We start from the raw sequence: 23,974 nt of genomic DNA on the forward strand, positions 1-23,974 counted from the left end.
GACACCTGGAAATTATGGGGATATTCATTAATTGTGAAACAGCTGAACAAAATATGAGATATCGATGTAACACTATAGTGTTATAACAAATGATGAAAGGGACAGTTTCAGAGAAACCTGGGAAGATGTATGAACTGATGCAGAATAAAGTAAGCAGAACCAGGAAAACAATTTATACAACAATATCAACACTGTAAAGACTTAACTTTGGAAAACTTACAACCCTAGTCAATATAATGACCAACCACTATTCCAGAGGAGTCAGGATTAAATAAGTTACCTATCTCCTGAGAGAGAGGAGATGGACTCAAGATGCAGAATGAGATAACCATTTTTTGTTTTATTTTACTATGGGTATTTGTTACAAGGGTTTTGGGGAGGGGGGAGAGATTGTATTTTCTTCCAATTTTGAAGAGAAGGGAAGAGGGAGGAAGAATTAATGCTTGCTAATTTTTTTAAAAAATTAATTTTAAAAAAGGACATATGTTTTAATACACAAACCTGGCAGAAAACTCTGCAGGAGTCTGTCCTCCCAATAATTGCTTCTTTACAATCTAAGTTACCAAACCACAGGCATAGGATACAAAAAGAAGTTATCTGTTGAATTTGAAATTCAAAAGGTTTGTGACTATAACCTAGTACAATTCTAAAGTATGCAATAGTGGAAAGATGTAGGTGTGAGAAATAATTACTAATAATGGATATCTTGGGAAGGTTCAGTACTCCCCCCTTCTTTCTAAATCCTTCATTTGTTTGTTTTTCCTGAAGGACTTTACTGATAAAATTTGGACTAACTTTCTTGAACTAGACCAACCTAGGTGGAAGCTGTGGTGATCAGGTTTGGGTGGGGTCTACATTCTTTCTCTGATGTCTTTTGGACCAAGATTTGAGTGACCTAAATCAGGTATCCCAAGACCTCATTTTAATATAACCCACTTATGATAAATTAATCCTTTAGATTTGATTGCTTTTAACCAATTAAATTTGATTGCTTTTGGATGGATCACCTATAGTTATAAAGGTATATAAACTATGAGTTCACCACCATTTTGGTCTTTGGTCTGGGAGATGGCCATTGACCATCCTTTTATTAATAACCTGCCGGTCTTATTAATAAAATTATTAAATTACCCAGAAACTATGTCTCTCATATTTTTAATCATCACATAGGCAAGGAGTAAGATGCTCAAGTTCGATTCCTGGAATTGTCACTAATGGGCTATGTGTTCAAAGGTGGGGAAAGCAGAATTCAGAGCAGATAATGTCTAAGGGTCTTTCCAGAAAGCAATAGTGAAAGACAATAATGTAATTTACTTGAACTACAGATATTCAAGGAAATAAGACGCAAAGTCTTCCTCTTCTGTACCATATTTCACTTCCTTCCAAATATTAAAAAACTTTCCACCTAGAAATCCATCTAACTTGCCTGCACTATCTAAAAGACAGATTTCCCACCTATTTATTATCTTGGGCAGCTAGGTGATGCAGTGGATAGTGTACCAGGCCTGGAGCCAGGATGATGAGTCTCAGACACTTACTAGCCATGTGACCCTGGGCAAGTCACTTAACCTTGTCTGCTTCAGTTTCTTCATCTGTAAAATGAGCTGGAGAAGAAAATGGCAAACCACTCCAGTATCCTTGCCAAGAAAACCCCAAATGGGGTCACAAAGAATCAGATACAGTTGAATATGACTGAACAACTACAGCAACAACCTATTATCACACACCCCAAATTTCTTGCCAAAGTTATTTTGTAAGTGCAGAGGAGATGAGGTAACACAACACTAGACTGAGAGTCCCATGGACTTAGCACAGAAGCAAACCTAGAGAGAGCTTAAGGAGAAAGGTGAAGAGAGCCCATTCTAAGGGAAAATGTTAAGGTGTTTTACCTGTTTGACACTTAACTAGCTAAGGGATAGCTGTAAAAATGTAAATACTCATTAGCGGGTCGCAGTATGTAGGATGACTTGGGGAGCTGGACATGGACAACAGAGAGGCCTCTCAGGAGGATAGTGAAACAACTGTAGGCACAATTTAATGATGACTTTGATTTATGGTGATGAAAGTGGGAATGGGGACAAGGGGGCACACTAAAAAGAAGAACCAACAGGGCTTGGTGCCTGATTTCCTAAAACAAATGAAGGAAAAGGAGATCAGAGAGAATGAAGTTGTGGAATCTAGGGTAATAGCAAACTATCTAAATGAAAATGTCCAGTATCTTCAAATATGGGACTGGATATAGTCAAGGACGGTATGGCGGGGTGAATAAAGTACTGGACTTGAACTCAAGAAGATTTTTGAACCTTGCCTCAAACATCTGTGTAAGCCTGGGCAAATCTCCTAACCTCTTGGTCCTCATCTCCAAAATGATGGAGTTGGACTTTACCTCTAAAGCCCTTCCAATTCTACATCTTTGACCCTTATGCCCCCATGGCAGAGAAACAGATATATACTGGGGAGTCACCAGCACAGAGATAAGAGTTAAAGCCAAGGGGCAACTAGGTCGCACAGTGGATAGAGCACTGGCTCTGGATTCAGGAGTCCTGGCTCAAATCCAGCCTCAGACACTTAACACTTACTAGCTGTGTGACCCTGGGCAAGTCACTTAACCCCAATTGCCTCACTTAAAAAAAAAAAATTAAAGCCAAGAGAATGGATGAGCTACTTTGCTGAATTACAAAATAGAGCACAGGACTAGGGTTGAGCCATAGGGTGAGTGCTTATGTTCCCAACCATTTGGGACTCCCTATCACTTAACTGCTGCTTTGTTCACTCCAAGGATAACGTAAATTGGGGTGCTGGTATCTAATCCAGAAGGAACTCAAGGAAAGCTGGAAGAAAGGAGGAGTTATTAATCCAATAAGATAAAAGAGTTACCTACACTGAGTCCCATGTCAAGAGAGAAGAGGCCAACAGAATCCACAGAACATCATAACTGCTGCCCTGGGTCAGTTCCTATGGTCCATTCAGCTCAGAGTTCTGTTTCTGCCAGTAAGATCAAGGAATGGAGGCTTGTGGGGTGTGGGTATCTTCTAAGGTATCAGCTTCAAAAAGTTAAGCCCTTGATGCATACATATATTCCTAATTTTCCTCATAGACCATCCTAGAACTACTACCCAGAAAATTGATCTGGACATTTCTTGAATCTATTTCTACATCCAACCTGTCTCACCTTCAGGCTAATGAGTTTCATAATAAATTTATCTGTTACTGTATAAAGTAGTACTTCTTTTATGTTTGTCTTAAACCTACCTCCTACCTGTACAGTCTCTAGTTCTTCTTCCTTTTTTTTTTTTTTTTTTTTTTTGGTGAGGCAATTGGGATTAAGTGACTTGCCCAGGGTCACACAGCTAGTAAGTGTCAAGGGTCTGAGGCCGGATTTGAGCTCAGGTACTCCTGAATCCAGGGCCGGTGCTCTATCCACTGCACCACCTAGCTGCCCTAGAACCCTCTAGTCCTAATCAGAGATTTGATAAACAAACATTTTCTTATACCCTCAATGATGTTGTAAACGTAAAATATATCCTTGCCACTGTCATCTATCAACCTCTTGGGCACTCTCTCATCTTCAATAACTTTGGTACTTGGCCTATAGTTTTCCTCTCAATCCTAACGCCTGCACTCTTCCTCCACTTCAATATTATGTTAGAGGGGACTAATACTCTCTCTAACACTCTGGTACTGTAATACCAACCTCCTCAGATGCCACGAACTCCACTTCAACTCTTCTGCAGAGTGGCCATACCCTAGATTCCACTATCACCTGAAACTACTCCACCTCCTTGACCTTGACATTTAAAATTCCCCTCTCTGATCACAATTACCTTTTCTCTCACTTCTTTCAGACTTACTCTTGTATCTGTTCTTTTTCATTGTGATAACCATCAAGACTCTCAATGTTCTCCCACACAAACACGCCTGCTCTGGCTCTACTTTCCTATCTCACTTTTGACCCCACAGTTACTCAGTTTGAGAAGGAACTGCCCCCACTATCCTTAAAGACACTTGTCACCTTGTTTTATTGTTCCCATCCTGTTAATCCCTAGCACAAGGCAATCTTCACAATCCAACTTTTATTACCCCCAATCTATTCCAATGCTCCTAGAAAACACAGATGTAAATACTAGAGAGGAAAAGAGGGAGGGAAAGGGGGAGAAGGAAAGAAGGAAGGAAGGAGGGAGGAATCAAGGAAGGAAAAAAGGAAGGAAAGAAGGGAATAAAAAGGAGAAAACTATCAATAATCATATGAAAACTTTTTTCCTAAATCATTAATAATAAGAAATAAAAATCTGTTCCAGGGGTTCTTTTATTGCTGTTTTTGGGGGGTAATTCAAGAAATAAAAATCTAAACAACTCTGAAGTTTGAGTCACACCCAGAAAATAGGCAAAGAAAATGCAAGATGGAAACAGCCAATGCTGGAGGGGCTATTCAAAGACAGGCACTCTAGAAAACTATTGCTGGAGATGTACAATTTGATATTTTAAGTGGAAAGTAAATAAACTCTATACTCTTTGAATCAGAGACCCCGCAACTGAGCACAAGCATATGGTCCATGGAGTAGATATATATAAAAATATTCATAGCTGTACTTTTTGTGGTTCCAAAGAACTGGAAACAAAATAAGTACCTATGGATCGCAGAGCTGCTGAACAAATGGTGGTATATAAATAAAATGGAAAATTATTGAACCACATTAAAAGAAGGTAGCAGCATCTCCCCTAACTCCAATGCAAACAGCACAGTGATGGGAACACAGTAGGCACTGCATAAATATTTCCTGAATTGTATTTCTCTCTTCAAAGGTTTTTATATTTATACCTCTACAAAGCAAGATCGATGAAGATCTTTCAATGGGGAAATTTTTAAATGCTACTTTACACAGAAGTATAGAACAGGCCCACAGGCTATAGTTACACTGGTCATCCTTTTGAACAAGATGCCTGGCCAAACAAGTGTGAGATAGGGCCTTGCCTGGATACTCATGCTCAAGAGTCAACAGCCAACCATCATCTCAAGACAAATGGCTAGCCTCCACTCGCAGGAGGGCAAGAAAAGAGAAGCATTGGGACACCACAAACCCATGACATATGTAGCACAGGAGGGGTTTTCTTTAAGGTCGAAAACATGCTTTCCAATTAGAAAGTCCCAACCTTTGGATAGTGACTTTCCCTTACTACTGACTTCTGAAAGAAAAAAAAAATAGCAGGCAACTTAAAAACCTTGAAGCAATTTTTTTTTATCTCCCACTTTAGCACTAATAGACATTATTGGCAAAGACCCTTAGGCCTTTTCATATGTATTGTGAGTTTTTACCTAATCCCTTTTCTTCCCTAATTATATAAGTAGTTCCTAAAAGTCTAGGACTGTGTCTTCTTCATCAGATTAGAGAGTTTCCTAAAGACAGGAACCACGCCATCCTAGACTGGCAGATCTCAGAAGGCAGATTCTATCTCTCCAACAAACTGGGAAGTCTGAGGGCAGAGAGTGTTTCAAGGTCATAGATCTAGCCTCATCTTCTATTTTATAGGTGCGTGTATGTGCATATAAATGTGTGTATACATGTATATTTAAATATAAAATTTTTAAATATAAAAAATTCAAAATAGAATTCATTCATTTATCCACTCATCTATCCACCCATCCATTTCCATTGGACTGAATACACAATGCTATATTTTTGGGTCACAGCATTACAAAGACTCCATCTTGCAAGTTCTGTTGCCTTTGTGGATAAAAAGACAATGGCAATGGGAGTCCAAGTATAGCAATTAGAGAAAATCATAATAGCTAACATAGAAGTTTGGAGCAACAAAGTAGCACAACAGAGCACTGGGCCTGGAGGCAGGAAGATCTGAGTTCAAATTCCGCCTCAGATACCTACTATCTGTGTGAGCCTGGGCAAGTCATTTAAGCTCTCTCTGCCTCAGTTTTTTCAACTGCAAAATGAGAATAAAAATAGCACTTAGCTCCCAGGGTTATTGGGAAAATCAAATGAGATATTTTACACACACACACACACACACACACACACACACACACACACACACACACACACACGGCGGCGGGGCATGGAGCAATGAGGGTTAACTGATTTGTCCAGGGTCGCACAGCTAGTAAGTGTCAAGTGTCTGAGGCCGGATTTGAACTCAGGTCCTCCTGAATCCAGGGCCAGTGCTTTATCCATTGTGCCACCTAGCTGTCCCCATGAAATAATATTTGTAAAAGTGCTTAGCACAGTGTCTGGCATATAGTAGGTGCTTAATAAATGCTTATTGCATCCATCCATTTATCCAAGTTTGGCCTGATTCTCTATGTCTCACTTTTTATTGAGCCTGTTTTTATCAACGGAAAACTATATATTACATTGCAATGACAGGCTGGTATGTGTGTGTACGTGTGTGTGTTTTTAAAACCTATTCAAAACTTAACAAATGTCCTGATCAAATTTTGGAAACTCATTTTTAATGATAGCATATTAACAATACTCATCACCTGTCAGCTCAATATATTCAAATATTATCTTCCAATGTGCAGAACATAATTTTTAATTAAAGAAGTCTTTAAGGAGCAATCCTTCACACAGCATGGAAGGGAAATGGAGAAAGACAGTGACAAGTTAAAAAAAAGTGAGCAGCTGAGCTAAATTCTCATTATTCTATCATTTAAGAAGAAGAGGAAAGAGCTCAATGCACTGTGGATTTAACCTCCCAAGGTTATCACCATGCCCCAAGCCTCCAGATGGAAGCTAGTATCACCATCATAGAATCTAAATTTTGCACAGAAGGGATTTCAATGACTCATTAGTCCATCATGCATTTACAAATGTAATCTTCATTTTACAAATAAGAAAACTGAGGTCCAGGGAAGTTAAGAGAATTGTTTAAAACCCCAGTCAAAGTAATAATAATATTAATAATATCTAATATTTATACCTTGCTTACTAATGTGTCGGGCACTGCACTAAACGCTTTACGATTATTATCCCCATTTAATCCTAAGGATAACAACCCTGCAAGGTAGGTACTATATTATTATCCCCATTTCACAAATGAGTAAACTAAGGCAAACAGAGGTTAAGTAACTTACCTAAGGTCATAAAGCTAGTAGTATCTGAGGCTGAATTTGAACTCAGGTCTTCCCAATTCCAGACCCAGCACTCCATCCCCTGTGCTAGCCTCACTATCTAGAAGTGGGATCTGAATGCAAGTTCTCTGACTACTATACTATGCTTCTGCATGGAGGTATGTTTCATGAGTGAAGCCCCACAGTACCTTGCTTCAATTTCCTATTCGGTGTTGAAATTGACAACAGATAAATGTTCTCACTGAGATTTTTCTAGCACTGTTTCTATGTCTTTGTTTGTCTGCCTGTCTGTCCATCTGTCTGTCTCCGTCAAGAATGTCAAAGGATGATCTGTGGAAAGCCTTGGCTTTGTTTGGTAAAGATACCCTTAATAGGTTAGGACCAAGAAACACGTGCAGAATTGGAGAATCTCAGCACTGAAGGTTATCTTAGAAGTACCTGGTCCAACCCAACTAGAAACATAAATTCCCTTTACATCTAGAAAGGCAGAGTAGTCTGGAGACCTTTAAGAATAATAGTTCTATATATCTCACTAAGTCCTAGGAGCATTTACAGCATATTAAATTTTTTTAAACTTATGAATATGACACTTTAAGGTTTAAAAAGTGCTTTCCTAACAACAATGCAGTGGGAAAGAGATTGCAAGTATTACTATTCCCATATTACAAGGACTCAAAGTCTTCAGCTCTTTTGCTACACAAAGTTACCATTCAATAACACCCTAGCCATCTAATTTTAAAAAGTACTGGATTTTGAGTCAGAGCGGAACTGGATTTAAATTCTGATTCTGCCATTTACCCACCTGTGTAACCTTGGGTAAATGGCTTAATCTTTCTAGGTCTCAGTTTATGCAAGTGTTAAATGAAAGGCTGAACTGGATGACAATGTGGTGAAAAAAGCATTAAATTCAGAGTCAGAGGACCTGGGTTCAAATTCTGCCCCTGTCACTCTACCTGGGTGACCTTGGCCAAGTCACTTGAATTCTCTAAATCTGAGTTTCCTCAACTCTAAAATGAGTGAGTTGGACTAGAATCAGAGGTGAAAAATACACTGCCTAGTACCAAGCTCCCCAGTTTACCAAGACTAAAATGTAATTGGGAAATGTCTAAGAAAATAAATAGAAATATAATATTAGATAAACCATGAAAATAACAACAGAACATAGATAATAAATATAGTTTTTTTAATCAACATGCAGCAGCAGGAATCCTTATGTACAGTTTAATGGCTACCATTTCTATTGAGTTTGATGCCACTGGATTAGGTGACCTCTCTAGTTTATAATAAATGTTGGTAAGAAAGACCCTGAGTTATTTTTAAGGGTTCATTAGATTCTGGATATTCCTTTACTAAAGCAGTAGATTATTCAATACATTTCACAATGACCTTTATGGAAAAAAAAATCAGCCAGTGAAATAAGCATTTATTAAGCACCTACTATATGTTAGGCATTATGTTAAGCACTGAGTGTGCAAATGAAGGCAAAGAACAGTCCTTCCTCTCAAGGAGTTCATAGTGTAATAAGGAGACAGCTTACAAATGACTATGTAAAAAACATCAAAAATCTGTGATGCTTTGTTTGGGAAACAGGGAAGGGAGTTGGGAAAGCAAGTAGGGATTGAACCTCATCAGTCCCTTCTAGTTCTGACATTCCATGTGTATGTACTTCCCTTGAAAAGGCATCAAAATGAAATGTTAGCACATTGCCTTATGTTCCTTAATTTAAAAAATTTTTTTTTTACCTTTTTAAAAACTAAAGCATGTATATGGGGGGGGCGGCCTTGGGGGAGGACAAAGGTTATATGGGTAAGAGGGTAAGGAATAGCTCTAGAGCATGGTTTCTTAACCCGGGGTGCATGAACTTAAAAAAAAAAGCATAGGGGCGGCTAGGTGGCACAGTGGATAAAGCACCGGCCTTGGATTCAGGAGTACCTGAGTTCAAATCCGGCCTCAGACACTTGACTTACTAGCTGTGTAACCCTGGGCAAGTCACTTAACCCCCATTGCCCAGCAAAAAACAAAACAAAACAAAAGCATAACTGTATTTCAATATAATTAGCTTCCTTTATAATCCTGTGCATTTTATGCAAAACTCATTATACCAACTGGAAAAACTAACAACCCAATACAACAACCCAAAACAACATTTATCCAACACCCACTTTCTCAGGGCACATACAGAGAATCTCACAGAATTGTGGGTGAGGCAAATGGAGCCATCTTCAAGAGGTAACCCAACAGAGAACATATGGTTAGTTTGTGTCAGATTATGAGCTAGGGGGCCAAAGTCTCTACTTCTCTAGCCAAAAGTCTTTCCTCCAGGTCATACAGTGGGAAACAACAATGATATCTTGTTATTGAAAACTTCTGAGATACTATTAGCACCTTAAAAACAAACAAACTGGGGTCAGCTAGGTGGTGCAGTGGATAAAGCACCAGCCTTGAATTCAGGAGGATCTGAGTTTAAATCCGGCCTCAGACCCTTTGACACTTACTAGCTGTGTGACCTTGGGCAAGTCACTTAACCTTAATTGCCCCCCCCCCAAAAAAAACCCTAAACAGTGACATTTTTTTAAAAATTAAAAATGAATCTTCATTTATTATGTTTTATTGGCTGATTTTATTTTTATATCTTATCTTTATCTTGTCTATAAAACTTCCAAATCTATAGCTGAACAGGACAGTTTTTTTTTTTCCTCCTGGAATTTACTAAGTAGAGTCTTTTCCTCTGACATAATGTCTCTCTCATCAGACTGGAAGCTCTCTGAGAGCAGGGGGTTGGGGTTTATTTATGTCGTCTCCCCTATAATTAATGATCTATCCCTCCAGAAACTAATTTATACTTTTATTTACTTTTACATATTGCCTCCAACTCTCTTCCCCACTCCCTTCCCCAGCAGAATGTAAGCCACTATAACATTTTTTCCTCCATTATAATACTATGCCTATTGGCTTTTTGTTTTTTGTTTTTGGCGAGGCAATGGGGGTTTTGTGACTTGCCCAGGGTCACACAGCTAGTAAGTGTCAAGTGTCTGCGGCCGGATTTGAACTCAGGTCTTCCTGAATCTAGGGCTGGTGCTTTATCCACTGCTCTACCTAGCTGCACCCCCATTGGCTTTTAAAACCCCTTGTGTAAGCTAGCCCCCTCAGAAGCTGGCCACTTCCAATCTTTCTAGTCATCTTACACCTCCCTAAATGGAGGGAATCCTAAATGGAAGCAATCCAGAGATACAGGCCTCCTTGCTGTCTTTTGGCTACACTCCCTTCCTAATTCTGAGCATTTTCACTGGCTGCCTCCTATGTCTGGAACCCTTTCCCTCTCCTCCTGGCTCCCTGGGATTTCTCTAAATTTCAGCTAGCATCTTTTCTGCAAGAAGCCTTTCTCTATGCTATAGTTTTAGTGCCTTCCTTCTGAGATTACCTCCAGTTTATCCTGTCTATGCCTTGCTTGTATGGTTGTTTTCATGCTGCATCTCCCATTAGACTGTGGGCACCTTGAGAGTGGGGATTGTATTCTGACTTTCTTGGTTAATCCCAGTGCCTGGCACATTGTTGGTGCTTTGTAAAAAGAACTGAATTCCCTCATCAGATTGAGAGCTCCTCCTTTCTCTCCATCCACCTTTACCACCTAATGCAGGGTTCCACACTCACAGCAAGGGCTCTGTCTCAGGTACTGACTGACTCAGAATACTTATTCTAACAGGTGAGTCATTCATAAGCAATGCCAGGGTGAAGGATCAAAGCAGATGTTGTCAGTCTTGGGAGAATCTTAGAATAATCAATACAGCTGAAAGACCCAGGAGTGAAAGCACCAGCAAAACAAGAAGCTGCTAAATTAAGTTGGACTTTTGGATCTGCAGAACTCGGGACACTTCAGAAGAATTTTTTAGCAATCCTACTCTGGGGTATATGAGCAACATACATGAGGGAACAGGAAAAGAAAAAACATCCTCCCTGCCCCAACTCTGTCTTTATCAAAATGAGCTTTCCCACCATTATCTCCACTTTTGGGAAATATCTGGCACATGAATCATGTCAAAATGTTTCAAAAATGAATTAATTTTAAATAGAGAAAACAATGCAAAGTATTGTCCTTATTTCCCTTCTCTATGACACAGCTGGAAAAATAAAGATCTTCTCCAGGGTCCTTTGTGGCCCTAAATCTTAGGCCTTCTCAGGTTAGCAAAGGTTTAAAATAGGACTTTTCAAGAAGGTAGAGCAAGTCATCCATCGGACCAAAGAACATGCTGCTGTCTAATGGCAAATATGCAAACTCACCAGGGCTCCTTCCCACTACAGAAGATAGCTGAAGACCACCAGCAAGGAGGTAGCTAAGGCCCAGAATCCTTCAGCTCTGAAGCCATGCTATAGGAAGAGTTCTCTGAGAACGAGGAAGATGAAATCAGCAGAGCCAGTCTTCCATAGGGAAAACTAAGTGAAGAGGAATCCTCGGGGTTGGTTTGTGGGCAGGGAGTTTCCCTATAGTTTAGATAAATACACTTCTAGAATGTGATTTCTCAGGAAACATGACTAATAGAGACGGACTGGTTGGTCAGAGAAGGCAAAGCAGCTCATTGATTTAGACTCTGCATTCCCCAGGAGGACCCTATAGCAAGAAGGCAAACATGAGCATGACCTTCCACTGTGTCTCTGAATCACAATTATCTCTATACCACCCAGTTTATCTTCAACCCTGATTTGCAAATGAATAATCCAAAAGCAGAGCACTATATAAAGTCACTCCTCTGCTCAAAAACTACCAATGATCTTCTGTTTACCATAGGACAAAATCATACCTCCTTAGCTTGGCATTTGAAGCTTTCTCTTTCTAGCCTGGCCCCAACTTTCTCTTCAACCTTATCTCCTGATCCAGCTCTGAAGGGCCTAACCTCAGTGCCCCAAACCTGCCTTTTTTTTTTCCTTTTTTTTTTCTGTGTGTGTGAGGCAATTGGGGTTAAGTGACTTGCCCAGGGTCACACAGCTAGTAAGTGTTAAGTATCTGAGGCCAAATTTGAACTCAGGTCCTCCTGAATCCAGGGCCGGTGCTCTATCCACTGTACAAACCTCCCTTTTATAGAGCCTAAAATCTGCTATCAGAGGAATACCCAAGAAATAGAACTCTATGCTTACACTTCCAAGAACATGTGGAATGTTCAGCATCATGTGGTGCAAAGGGGAGGCCTGAATCATCTGTTTCTGTATTCTTCAAACTTCCTAGCATCCTGCTTTATAGCAGGCATTCAATAATGACAATGAGGATAACCTGAGTACCTGTCTGTAAAATACTTCATAGTGTAAAACCTCCATCCCCTGCCCTGATGGAGAGGCTTTATGAACCAAGAGATCTGGGAAATAGCAGCAGGAAAGAGGGGAAGCATCACAAAGCAGTGTCATGAGGAAGAGGAAGAGGAGGAAGGAAAGGAGGAAGAAGAGAAGAGGAAGAGCATGAGGAGGAGAAAGAAGAGAAGGAGGAGGGCAGCTAGATGGCACAGTGGATAAAGCACCAGCCCTGGATTCAGGAGGACCTGAGTTCAAATACGACCTCAGACACTTAACACTTACTAGCTGTGTGACCCTGGGCAAGTCACTTAACCCCAATTGCCTCACTTAAAAAAAAAAAAGAAAGGAAGGAAGGAAGGAAGGAAGGAAGGAAGGAAGGAAGGAAGGAAGAAAGAAAGAAAGAAAGAAAGAAAGGAAGGAAGGAAGGAAGGAAGGAAGGAAGGAAGGAAGGAAGGAAGGAAGGAAGGAAGGAAGGAAGGAAGGAAGGAAGGAAGGAAGGAAGGAAGGAAGGAAGGAAGGAAGGAAGGAAGAAAAAGAAGAGGAGGAGAAAGAGGGGGAAGGGGGAAGGAGGAAGAAGTAGAGGAGGAAGAGAAGGAGGAGAGGAATGAAGGGGACAACAAGGAGCAAAGGTAAAAAGCCAACATATTTGGATAACCTAATGCACTGGATCAGCTAGTACTGGGTACAGGATTCCTTTGTAGAATCATGATAAAAGCTGTAGAAATGCTAGAAAAAAATCGAAGAAATAAAATCCACCACCACCCCCCCCAAAATGCAGAAGCCATTTCCTGTCTAGAGATAAACACTAGACTCATAAACAAATTCTCCAGGGCTAACTGGCTACATACAGCTTCCTGATGGCATCATCCGCTATTTGGGAAATCACTCCAGTCCCAGAAAAGTAGACTCACGTGGCAAACCCAGAAGTTGTTATCTCATTTGAGTAGGACAGTGAGAGATTCCTTCAGTGGCACTCTGGCCCCTGGACACCTAGGAGATAAGGGTTGAAAGTCTCCTTGTTGGTTCTCCATTCTCCTTTCCTCCTTCCCCTGAATTACTTCACGTGAGATATTTCAGAACTGGAACTTGCCCTACACAAACCCCATTCCCAGCCCCGCTTCTCAGTCATACTAGTCCTGAACAACAAAACCTGAAGGGAAAACTACCGTAGTAACCGTATGGTATTTCTAGGTGACCAGATGCTGACGGTAACCAAAAATGTTGAGCAAATCCCTACAGTTGTTAACCATCATCTGATTTTTTGGTGTTTTTTTTTTTATTTGCTATCTTCCCCATCTTCAAAAATGAAGCCTTTCTGATGCTGACTCAGCCTCTCCCTTGGGTCTTCCATAATTTCTTTCCCCTTTGAATAGTACAAAAATCCATGATTTCAGTGGTGTGGGCGGGTAGCCACACCATGCTTTAACAAACAGTTTTGTGAGATAGTATAGCCAAAATTTTTTTTTTTTAAAAGTAGTATCAGTGGGGGCAGCTAGGTGACACAGTGGATAAAGCACCGGAGGAGGACCTAAGTTCAAATCTGGCCTCAGACACTTGACACTAGCTGTGTGACCTTGGGCAAGTCACTTAACCCCCACTGCCCCACAAAACAAGCAAACAACAACCAAAAAAAGTAGTATCAGTTAGTTTCCCAGTCCTTTGGTGATAAGCCTCTTTGCTTTAGCTCTTTTTTTTTGTTTTAAAGTGAGGCAATTGGGGTTAAGTGACTTGCCCAGGGTCACACAGCTAGTACATGTTAAGTGTCTGAGGCCAGATTTGAACTCAGGTCCTCCTGACTCCGGGGCCGGTGCTCTATCCACTGCGCCACCTAGCTGCCCCCTAGCAAGGCATTTTTAACCAAAGTAGAATCTATCTTCTCTGCAACTTATGGCCAGTAGTCCTGAGACTATTGAAGGGTTAAGTGATTCTCTCGTGGTCACAAAAGGTGATACGGATCAGAGAGAGGACATTAAGTGAAATCATCCTGACTACATGGTCAGTTCTCTATCCACTACACCAAGAGGCCTCTCAATGATAATACCTCTTCCTATAATAAACCTCTGACAAGGGTTAGCAGGAACTAGTCTTTTAGCTTGCAGAAAGACTGAGTATACAAGAATGTAAAATGAGTAGAGCAGAGGATCTTTTGGAAATTATTATATTATACAGTAACAAGTAAAACAGTTTCACATCTCACTCCAAAACTGAAGGGAGTGGGGAAAGTACCTGGGGAGGGGGGAGAAATGGGGTAGAAGAACATTCACTGGAAGGGAATAATTGGAAGGGAAACAGACCTATAAAGAAAATCTAATAATTAAGGACTATTTTCCCCATGGCTGTATGACACCTTTCATAAGGTAGGTACCTGGTAAAGACAGTGATCAACATGACTAATACAGAAATATGTTTTACATGATTGCACATATATAACGTATATCAAATTGCTTACCATTTGAGGGAGGGGGAGGTGAAGAAGGACGGGAAAAAATTTGGAACTCAAAAAAAAATTTTTAATAAATGTTAAAAATTGTCTTTATATGTAATCGGGAAAAAATAAAATATTATTAAAAAGACAGTGGTCATACAAATAATCAATTTGTGATTAGATTTCAGTTGTTACCAAGAGAAACCAAGAATCTTTTCTTCTGAACAGCTTAGATTAGGGGAATGGCAAGGAAATGAGTAACTGTGTGCCTCTGAATCTATGTCACAAAAGTGAAAAGGGACAATTCTTAAATTCCTTTTTAGTCTGCCATTGTCCACACTTTTTTCTCCCCTCTATTAATCCTGATGATTCATGTAATGTTAGATCTAAAAGGGAATTCCTTCATTTTATAGAAGAAAAGAAAATGTCCAAAGTCACATGGCCACGTAATAGGACCCAAGGTTCCTGACTCCTAGTCCAGTACCCAAACCATGATGCTATATTGCCTTACTGAGTATGAAAATGTAAAAAAAATTAACCACGCTGAATATGTCTGAATTGTAGCTCTAGGTCCATCCCCCTCAAGTATGACATATTCTTCCAGCCCATAACATGAGACAATGAGAGTTTACATAATTTTTTATTTAACTTTTAAAAAATGAAAATTAGTAAATCTGCCCAGAAGAGAAACCGAACCTCACCGTGACCTTGGCAGCAGTTGGCTGAGTAAAGGATTTGGCTCTGGTCACTTCTTCTAAGGCCCGTCATGCTGTTTGCATGCTGCTCACAGGGTGGGGGAAGGGGTCTGGTATGGCTGTAAGAGAAAGAAAAGAAGGGTCACTTCTCCATCATCATTTACCCCTTTCCTCTCCCAACTTTCATTTTCAGGAAGAGGCTTCTAATTCACTCTAAAGTATCCAAGGGACAGAGAGGACAGAAGAGGAAATTCGGTGAGGATCTGAAAATCCAGTTTGCACTCATATTTCTAAACAGCCAATACGGCAACCACTCTCCCTTCATCACAGCTCCTAGACTTGGAGAGAAGTACAGGGGACCTACAGGAAGCTCAAAACTTCACATACTCGGGCAGCTAGGTGGCACAGTGGATAAAGCACTGGCCTTGGATTCAGGAGGACCTGAGTTCAAATCCAGCCTCAGACACTTGACACTTAACTAGCTGTGTGATCCTGGGCAAGTCACTTGACCCTCACTGCCCTGCAAAAAACAAAACAAAACTTCACATACTCCTAAAAAAGCAGGGTGGGGATGGAAAGAAACATAAACCTACACCAATCTTGTCCTCCAAGGACCTCATTTCAAATTAGAAACATTAACAAAGAATCTTCCCCTAGAGAACTTTATCAATTAGGGAATGGCTAAACAAAATATGAGTCTGATGGAAAGTTACCATATGGTATGGCAGGATGAATATGATGGATACAGAGTATTTTATACAAACTAATGAGAAGTGAAATGAGCAGAACCAAGAACATAGTATACACAATGACTACAATAATGAAATAGAAATATCAAAAATAATAAAACAATCCAAATTGAAAACATATAAAATTATAATGATGATCAAGCATGGACCCAAAGAAGATATATAAGTCAGAACCTCTTTCTAACTACCACCCTTCCTTCTTCTTTGTAGTGGTGGAGTGCTATGGAAGTAGAATAAAGTACATAAAATTAGACCCTTTTTTGTTGGCTAATTTTGCTAAACCCATTCCATTTTTCCCCCTCTTTTTTATTCTTTGGTATAAGAGATGACTCTAAGGGGGGGGGAGAGGCAAGCAGATACAAATGGGAAATGTAAGTGATATAAAATCAAAATACATCAATAAAAGATGTCAAAAGTAAAAAAAGGGGGCAGCTAGGTGGCACACTGGATAAAGCACCAGCCCTGGATTCAGGAGGACCTGGGTTCAAATCCAGCCTCAGACACTTGATACGTACTAGCTGGGTGACCCTAGGCAAGCCACTTAACCCTCATTGTCCCACAAAAAAAAAAAAAAAAAAAGCTTTAAAGGCCTATGGCTGTCCTCTCACACCCCTTTGAGAAATAAAAGAACATACAACTTGGCACTGAGCTAGGATTTGGGTACATGGTCTATAAGCGATTTCATATTATAGGGGACCTAAATCTGTAAAAGATAATGGACCTTTAAATTGTGGCAGTTGACTGATGTTCCTGCCTCAAATCTCTCTCCTCTTCAATCTGTGTTCCACATAATTGTCCAATTGATTTTTACTAAAGCATAAGCCTAACCATGTCACTCCCCTGCTCAATAAACCGTGTTGGTGCCCTGTGTCCTCTAGAACCTAATATAAACTAATATAAACTCTTATTTGGCAACAAAACTACTCATAAGCTGTCCCCAACCTACATTTTAGCCTATACAAATTCCCCTTCACACATCCTCCAGTTGAGCTAAATTGATCTTACTACTTTTCTTCAAACATGGCATTTCATCTCTCCTATCTTTGTGCCTTTATAATGGCTATCCCCCATGCCTGAAATGTACTCCTTCTTCCTTTCTGCCTCTTGTAGTTACTGGATTTTTTCTGAGTCCAACTCCCCCCCCCCCAGGCAATAAGGGTTAAGTGACTTGCCCAGGGTCACACAGCTAGTAAGTGTCAAGCGCCTGAGGCCGGATTTGAACTCAGGTCCTCCTGAATCCAGAGCTGATGCTTTATCCACTGTGTCACCTAGCTGCCCCCTGAAAGTTCAACTCTTAATACCATCTTCACAGCTGCTAGTGCCTCCTCCAAAAAATCTACCTTATATTTGCTTTTCTGTGTACATTTTCCCCAGCAGAATGTCAATTTCTTTAGGGCAGGAATAGTTTCATTTTCTGTTTTTTTCTCTAGTAACTAAGCCCAGTGATTATCATATAGTATACAGTAGGTACCTTGATAAATGCTTTCTGGTTTAAGTTAGAGGGCATGCTCAAGGTCACACAAGTAGTGACAGGTAAGATCATTCCAAAGGAACAGGATGAAGAATCAAAGTCTTAAAGTTGATGATGGACAGAGTAAAAATATATTTGTTCAATAAATACTAGAATAACAGTGCTATGAATCAATCCTTTCTGCCCCATTTCCCTTTCCACACCTTCCACCCATGCCCAGGTCTAACATTCTGGGATAATAAACATAGGGAGCTCACTCACTATCCCAATATCCATCTGAGCAGGAAGACAAGTCATTCTCAATTTAACTGAAAGCAGCTGGTGGCGCATTGGGTAGAACACTGGGCTTGAAGTTAAGAAGACCTGAATTCAAATCCAGCCTTAGAAATTTATTAGTTGTGTGACCCTGGGCAAGTCATTTAACCTCTGCCTGCTTTAGTTTCCTCAACTGTAAAATGGAGATAATAGAGTTGTTGTGAGGATCAAATGAGATCATATTTGTAATATAAAGTGCTTAATATAGTGCCTGGCACATAGTAGGCCATATATAAATGTTCGTTCACCTTTCCTTCCCCTAAATCATTTGAATAATTGAGAGTTTCTATTTTGTCTAAAACATTCTACTAGGCACAGAACTAGACATAACTGATTCAGGATGACATTTCTCTCTTTTAGCAGTCACATTTTTTTTTAAATCATGAAATATTTATTGTGCACCCACATGATTAATGGGATTGGAAGGGCTCAGAGGGTCTCCCATAGACAGCAGTTCCCCCATGAAGCCAGCAATCATAATAATGATCATCTTAATAGTCCTTGATTCCATAACCTCTCTTCCTCCCCTCCCCATTCCTCAGAAAGATATCATTTAAACTAAAAATAAATATCAGCAGCATTTTCAAATGCTATTATGCACAGAATGAGAGTCACAGGGAAACTCTGCCTCATCTTCCTAACCCTTATCCTCCCATGATGCCCTTACATATCCCTTCTGGCTTCATCTACTCACTGCTGCTGAACACACTAAATGAAATTTCACTTGGGTACAGATTACTATTTTCCAACCATGACATAGCCTTTGACTCTACCTATAAAAATCATACTAATTTTGCAAGATCAAGGCCAAGCAAGGCTTAGATTTTCCTTCCTCCATATAGCCTTCCGCCCAACTCTAAATTGGGGTGCCCCCTTCACTTTCTATAGCACTTATTCCTTCTACAACTCATAAGTTCATAGATTTAGAGCTAGAAAGGGCCTCAGAGGTTTTTGAGTCCAACCCCTCTCCCATTTTGCAGATGAAGAAACTGAGGCTTGGTTTGGCAAATTGTTCAGGGTGATAGTAAATGAGGTATGATATGAACTCAGGTCTGATTTATATTATTGGTTGGAGACATAGGTCAATTAATTCATATTTCTCCAAGACTTTTCCCTTCTACCAAAAGAAGCTTTGAAAATTTGGCAGAGCAGACAGAATCCTAAGATTTTCAGAGTGGAAGTGATAATAAAAAACAATCAGGTCAAACTTCTCCCAGAAAGGCAGAGTACTTTCAGGTAGGGGAAAGTGGGAGTACAAAAATGACTTGACAGGTCAGCTAGGTGGCACAGTGGATAGAGCACCGGCCTTAGAGTCAGGAGGACTGGAGTTCAAATCCGGCCTCAGACACTTGACACGTACTAGCTGTGTGACCCTGGGAAAGTCACAACCCCAATTGCCTCACCAAAAAAAAAAAATTAAAAAATTAAAAAGAATGACTTGAAGACAGAATTCCTGGGAAGCAAGACTTTGGGTGGTCTGAGAGGGAGTGGCACCAATGTGCCAGGCTTCGGCCACATTTTAGGGGACTATTCCTCTCCCCTCACTCTCTTCTACTCCCTCTACAATCTGGCATCTAAATCTCCCCTTACCCCCTTTAAAATGAAACCGCCCACTCCAAAATTATCAATGATCTCCTAATCAACCAATCTCATGACCTTTTCTCAAGCATCATCCAACTTGACCTTTCTGAAGCATTTAACACTATGGATCACCTTCTCTCCCTGGACACATCTGGTTTTCGGGGTCTCTCTCCCCTGGTTCTCCTATCTGTTTGACCGCACCCTCTCAGCCTACTTTGCTGTAATGTCCTCTAATGGTGGAGGTCACCAAAGGCTGAGCACCCCCTTAGATCTCCTTAGATATGGAATTATCATCTCTGTGTAGATGATTCCTGGTTCTATTTTGCCCTAGTCTCTCTACTAAGCTCCAATCAAGCATCACTGACCGCCTCTCAAACAGGATGTCCCATAGCCATATCAAACTCAGCAAGTCCAAAACAGACTTCATTATCTTCCCCATCTTCCCTATTATTTTGGAAGGAACTACCCTCTTCCCAATTCCCCAAGCTCACAATGGTGAGTCATCCTCAACTTCTCACTCTCATTCAATCCACATATCCAATGTGTCAACAACTCTTACAGCATCTACCTTCACAACATCTCATATACATACTCTTCTATCCACAAACACAGCCATTATCTGGATCCAGGCCCTCATCATCTCTTGAAATAGGCTTCAAACTGCCTTTCCAACCTTGTCTCTTCTTGTTCCAATTCATCTTCCACTCAACTGTCAAGTACTATTTCTTTCCTTTTTTCTTTTTTTTTTCTTTCTTTTTTTTTTTTTTTGCAGGGCAATGAAGGTTAAGTGACTTGCCCAGGGTCACACAGCTAGTAAGGATGCTATTTCAAAAGCTTAGGTCTGAACCCCGTCATTCCCTTAGGTCAATGAGTTCTAAGGGTACCCTATTACCTTCAGGATCAAATATAAATTCCTTTGGGGGACATGAAAAGCTCTTCATATATTCAAATATATTATCATATTGATCTCTTCCTATCTTTCCTACCTCTACTGTATTGCCTATACTCTACAATTCAACTAGACTGGCTTACTTGCTGTTAGTCAAACATAATATTCCATCTCCGTGCCTTTGCACTGGCCCACAGACCTGGAATCCTCTGCCTCTCAGTTTATCTGTCATCCTTTAAGACTCAGCTCAAAGCTCACCTTCAGCAAGAGACCCTTCCTGATCCCATGCCCAACCTCCACCCCACCTTCATCTCTGAGATTACCAGAATTCCAATGGCTCTATTGTTTACCATTTATCTCATTAGAATGTGATTTTTTTTTGCCTCTGTTTCTCATATGCTTAACATAGTGCCTGGCACACAGTAGTGCTTAATAAATGCTTGCTGACTGACCCTCTCCTGACCTCTTCTTACAACACAGAAACACCATCTGAAGCATGTCTTTGAATAAGAACCATGACCCACTCATCAAATAAGAACCATGACCCACTCATCAAAATGAACTGAGATAAGCACCTAGGGTCTGGGCACTCAAAATGCCAAGGGTCCTTCTGCTGTTGATATCTACTGTTAATACTACAAAAATGATTTTTAAAAAAATAAACTCTTTGTGACAGACAACTTCAAAAAGCCTCCAAATTCCTTCTGCATTAATACTTGAGGGAAACATTAGAAGTCAATTTCACTCATTTGAATGTTTAAAAGAAAAAGCTCTCTTTACAAAGCTGTTAGCTTTTAAGTAGTTCCTATTTTAAACTTTTAGAGATAACTGCAGAAATAAAACTTCCTTCTTCAAAGGTTCAGGCATTTTTAAATGCTAATGCCAACCACACTCTCACACTCACACACACACTCCCAATGCAAACTCTAAATCATCTATAATTTGAGAGTTTGTCTCTTATGGAGTCCTAGAGATAAGCACATCATAAACATTTCTATAGCAACGGAATGTTTTTGAAGCCTGTTGTCTGTAACATTGCAAAGATTATGTGTCATTAACGCTGAATGTTGGAGAAGAGGAGGTTTGAGGGGAGTAACTGTTTATGTACAAATAAGTCAATACAGTAACTGGAAATCAACCCAAATTAAGTTGAAGTACTGAATGGAAGTAGGTAGGATACAGTGAACAAAAGCTATCCACAGAGATTTGGGTCAGAAGGTGGTGTTGACAAGCTGAGCGAAATCATTCCTTCAGGTCTCAGACATCGATTATAATGCTCTAGGCAAAGAGGATCATCATTTGTCTGAGAGGGAAGGGACCCCCAAGACCATCTTATCCAAACCCCTCACTTGACAAGAAAAACTGAGAAGAGGAAGGGAGTTGAATAGACTAACACAAGTGGCACCAAGGGCGTGTACTCTTAAGTTGTTTTTTCTAGGGAGGCACTGTGGTGCTAGAGTAGAAAGAATTAAGAGGACCCAAGTTCAGATCCCATTCCTTCATAGTTGTTACCTGGGTAACCTTGGGGGTGAGTCACTAAATTTCTCCGGGCCTCAGTTTCTTCACTTGTAAAATCAAGGGATGCACTATGTGGCCTTTAAGGTTGCTTGAGTTCTATCTATAATCCCAAGAAGCCAGTTTCCTTATCATGTCCCCCCACCTCCCCACCTTTAACTCCAATATTTTCCTATCCTTGTTCCCTTATACCAGCTCTGTCTGGGTAGAGTCACCCAGAACCGAGGAAGGCCACTGACTGGGTTCCGAATAGTGTTGGTGACAGATCTGATTTCAAAGTGTATAAGTAACTACCTTGATAGGATGGTTATAAGACTTCAATATTCCTGAACCAGAGACTATCTGTCCCTATACCATGAAGCTCTTAGTCAGCAATGACCTTTGGGAAAAAGGTATTGATCTGACCATCATCCCTAGTTGGATCACATACCTGTCTTGGGTAGTTGGGCTGATGCTTTCTCATTCTTAGCCTTAATATGACCCTGAATTCTTACATTTCTCCCTTAAGCCTCATCACCATCCAGTCTAACCAGTTTTAGATATGTAGCCCTCTTGACCTCACCATGGGAAGCTTCCACAACTTGCCCATCTTATAGATGAAGAAACTGAGGAACTGAGATAGGAAGCGACTCTCTCAAGGTTATATGGCTGGTCATTTTTTAGTAGTCAGGCTGGCCAGACCAGCTGGGAAGTATAGGAAAAACAATTATATGATGATGATGATGGTAAATCATAACAAAGTCTCAATGCAGGATATCTAAAGAACTAGATTATACTCTCAATTCACTATTAATTGTTTGACAGTGGCTAAGTCATAGAACTATAGAATGTTAAAATATGAAAAGAAACTTTAAAAAAATTTTAAAAAGAAATGTTATGAAAAGAAACTTAGAGATCATCCATTTTGAGCCACTCTTTCTACAAATAATGAAACTGAAGACCAGAAGGGATAAATGATAGACTAGCAACAGCTAAAGGTAGTTCAGTCAGATGCTCTTTTCCGATACACCTATAATGCTGTTGAACAATCCTTGTTTCCCATTCTAAAAATTAGACATAAACCCTGTTTGACCTACCCACATCATGCATGGAGTTATTACAAGGATTAAGTAAGAGGCATGGTGAATCAAATGATGCATTTGAAGTCAGCAGGACAAAGGTTCAAATCCCTCTTCAGATACTTACTAGTTGGCTAGACCAAGACAAGCCATGAAATCTCTCTGAAACTCAGTTTCTCCATCTGCAAAAAGGGGTTAATAACCCCCTCACTCCCAAGCTTTTGTAAGGATCAAATGAAAATTTATACAAAGTGCTTTTTCAAAACTACATAAAGGTGCTCTGTAAAGGTGGTCATGTATAGCATTAAGTGAATAAACAAAAAGTGCCACCCCCCCAACTTGGGGAGGAGGGAAAGGATTAAGTTTTATAAACTATGATTTTAAAATCTGAATCCAAAAGTTCTCCTCAACTGTCTGGCCAGTAAAATGAAAACCTCTTACTTCCTACTAAAAAGAGAAGTAGAGGCGGGTTAAGGGGGTGGAAGAGAAACAAGATATGAACAGCAGGGTGAATGAGATAGGAAGCCCTAGAACAAAATGAGGTGCTAAGTATTCCTTGTATACCACCCACTACAGAAAAGAAACTGGCATAGCTACGACTGGGGAAAATGGAAATGGAGGTCTGAGGAGCAACTGAGAAACCAGCACAGACAGAGAACTTCCAGTCTTTTGAGAAAGCCTGGGCTTGGGTTGAATGAGGCCAACTGTTCTGTCTCCTTAGTTTTCCTCCCGATCCGAGAGAGTCAAGGGGATCTTGACCAGCCCCACTCCTCAACCACTCATGAAATTCCTTTGCATTTATTCATCTGTCTCCATGTCTTCAATAGAAAGTAAGATCCTTGAGGACAGGGATTGTCTTTGCTGGCATGAGTAGGCTCTTAATAAATGCTTGTTCAACTGAAGCGAAGCGGC

General features: G+C 40.3%; 1 protein-coding gene across 5 annotated transcripts in view; it reads right to left on the reverse strand.

The window, feature by feature from the left end:
- Nucleotides 1-23,974, reverse strand: part of TRERF1 (transcriptional regulating factor 1) — a 294,312-nt gene that overhangs the window by 76,814 nt on the left and 193,524 nt on the right. For all 5 annotated transcript variants that reach the window (XM_043999734.1, XM_043999737.1, XM_043999736.1 and 2 more), the window contains one exon: nucleotides 15,491-15,603. The gene's annotated coding sequence lies outside the window, so the exon portion shown is untranslated. The remainder of the gene's footprint in view (nucleotides 1-15,490; nucleotides 15,604-23,974) is intronic.

Source organism: Dromiciops gliroides, chromosome 4 (assembly GCF_019393635.1).
Source record: "Dromiciops gliroides isolate mDroGli1 chromosome 4, mDroGli1.pri, whole genome shotgun sequence".
In the NCBI taxonomy this organism is placed as follows: Eukaryota; Metazoa; Chordata; class Mammalia; order Microbiotheria; family Microbiotheriidae; genus Dromiciops; species Dromiciops gliroides.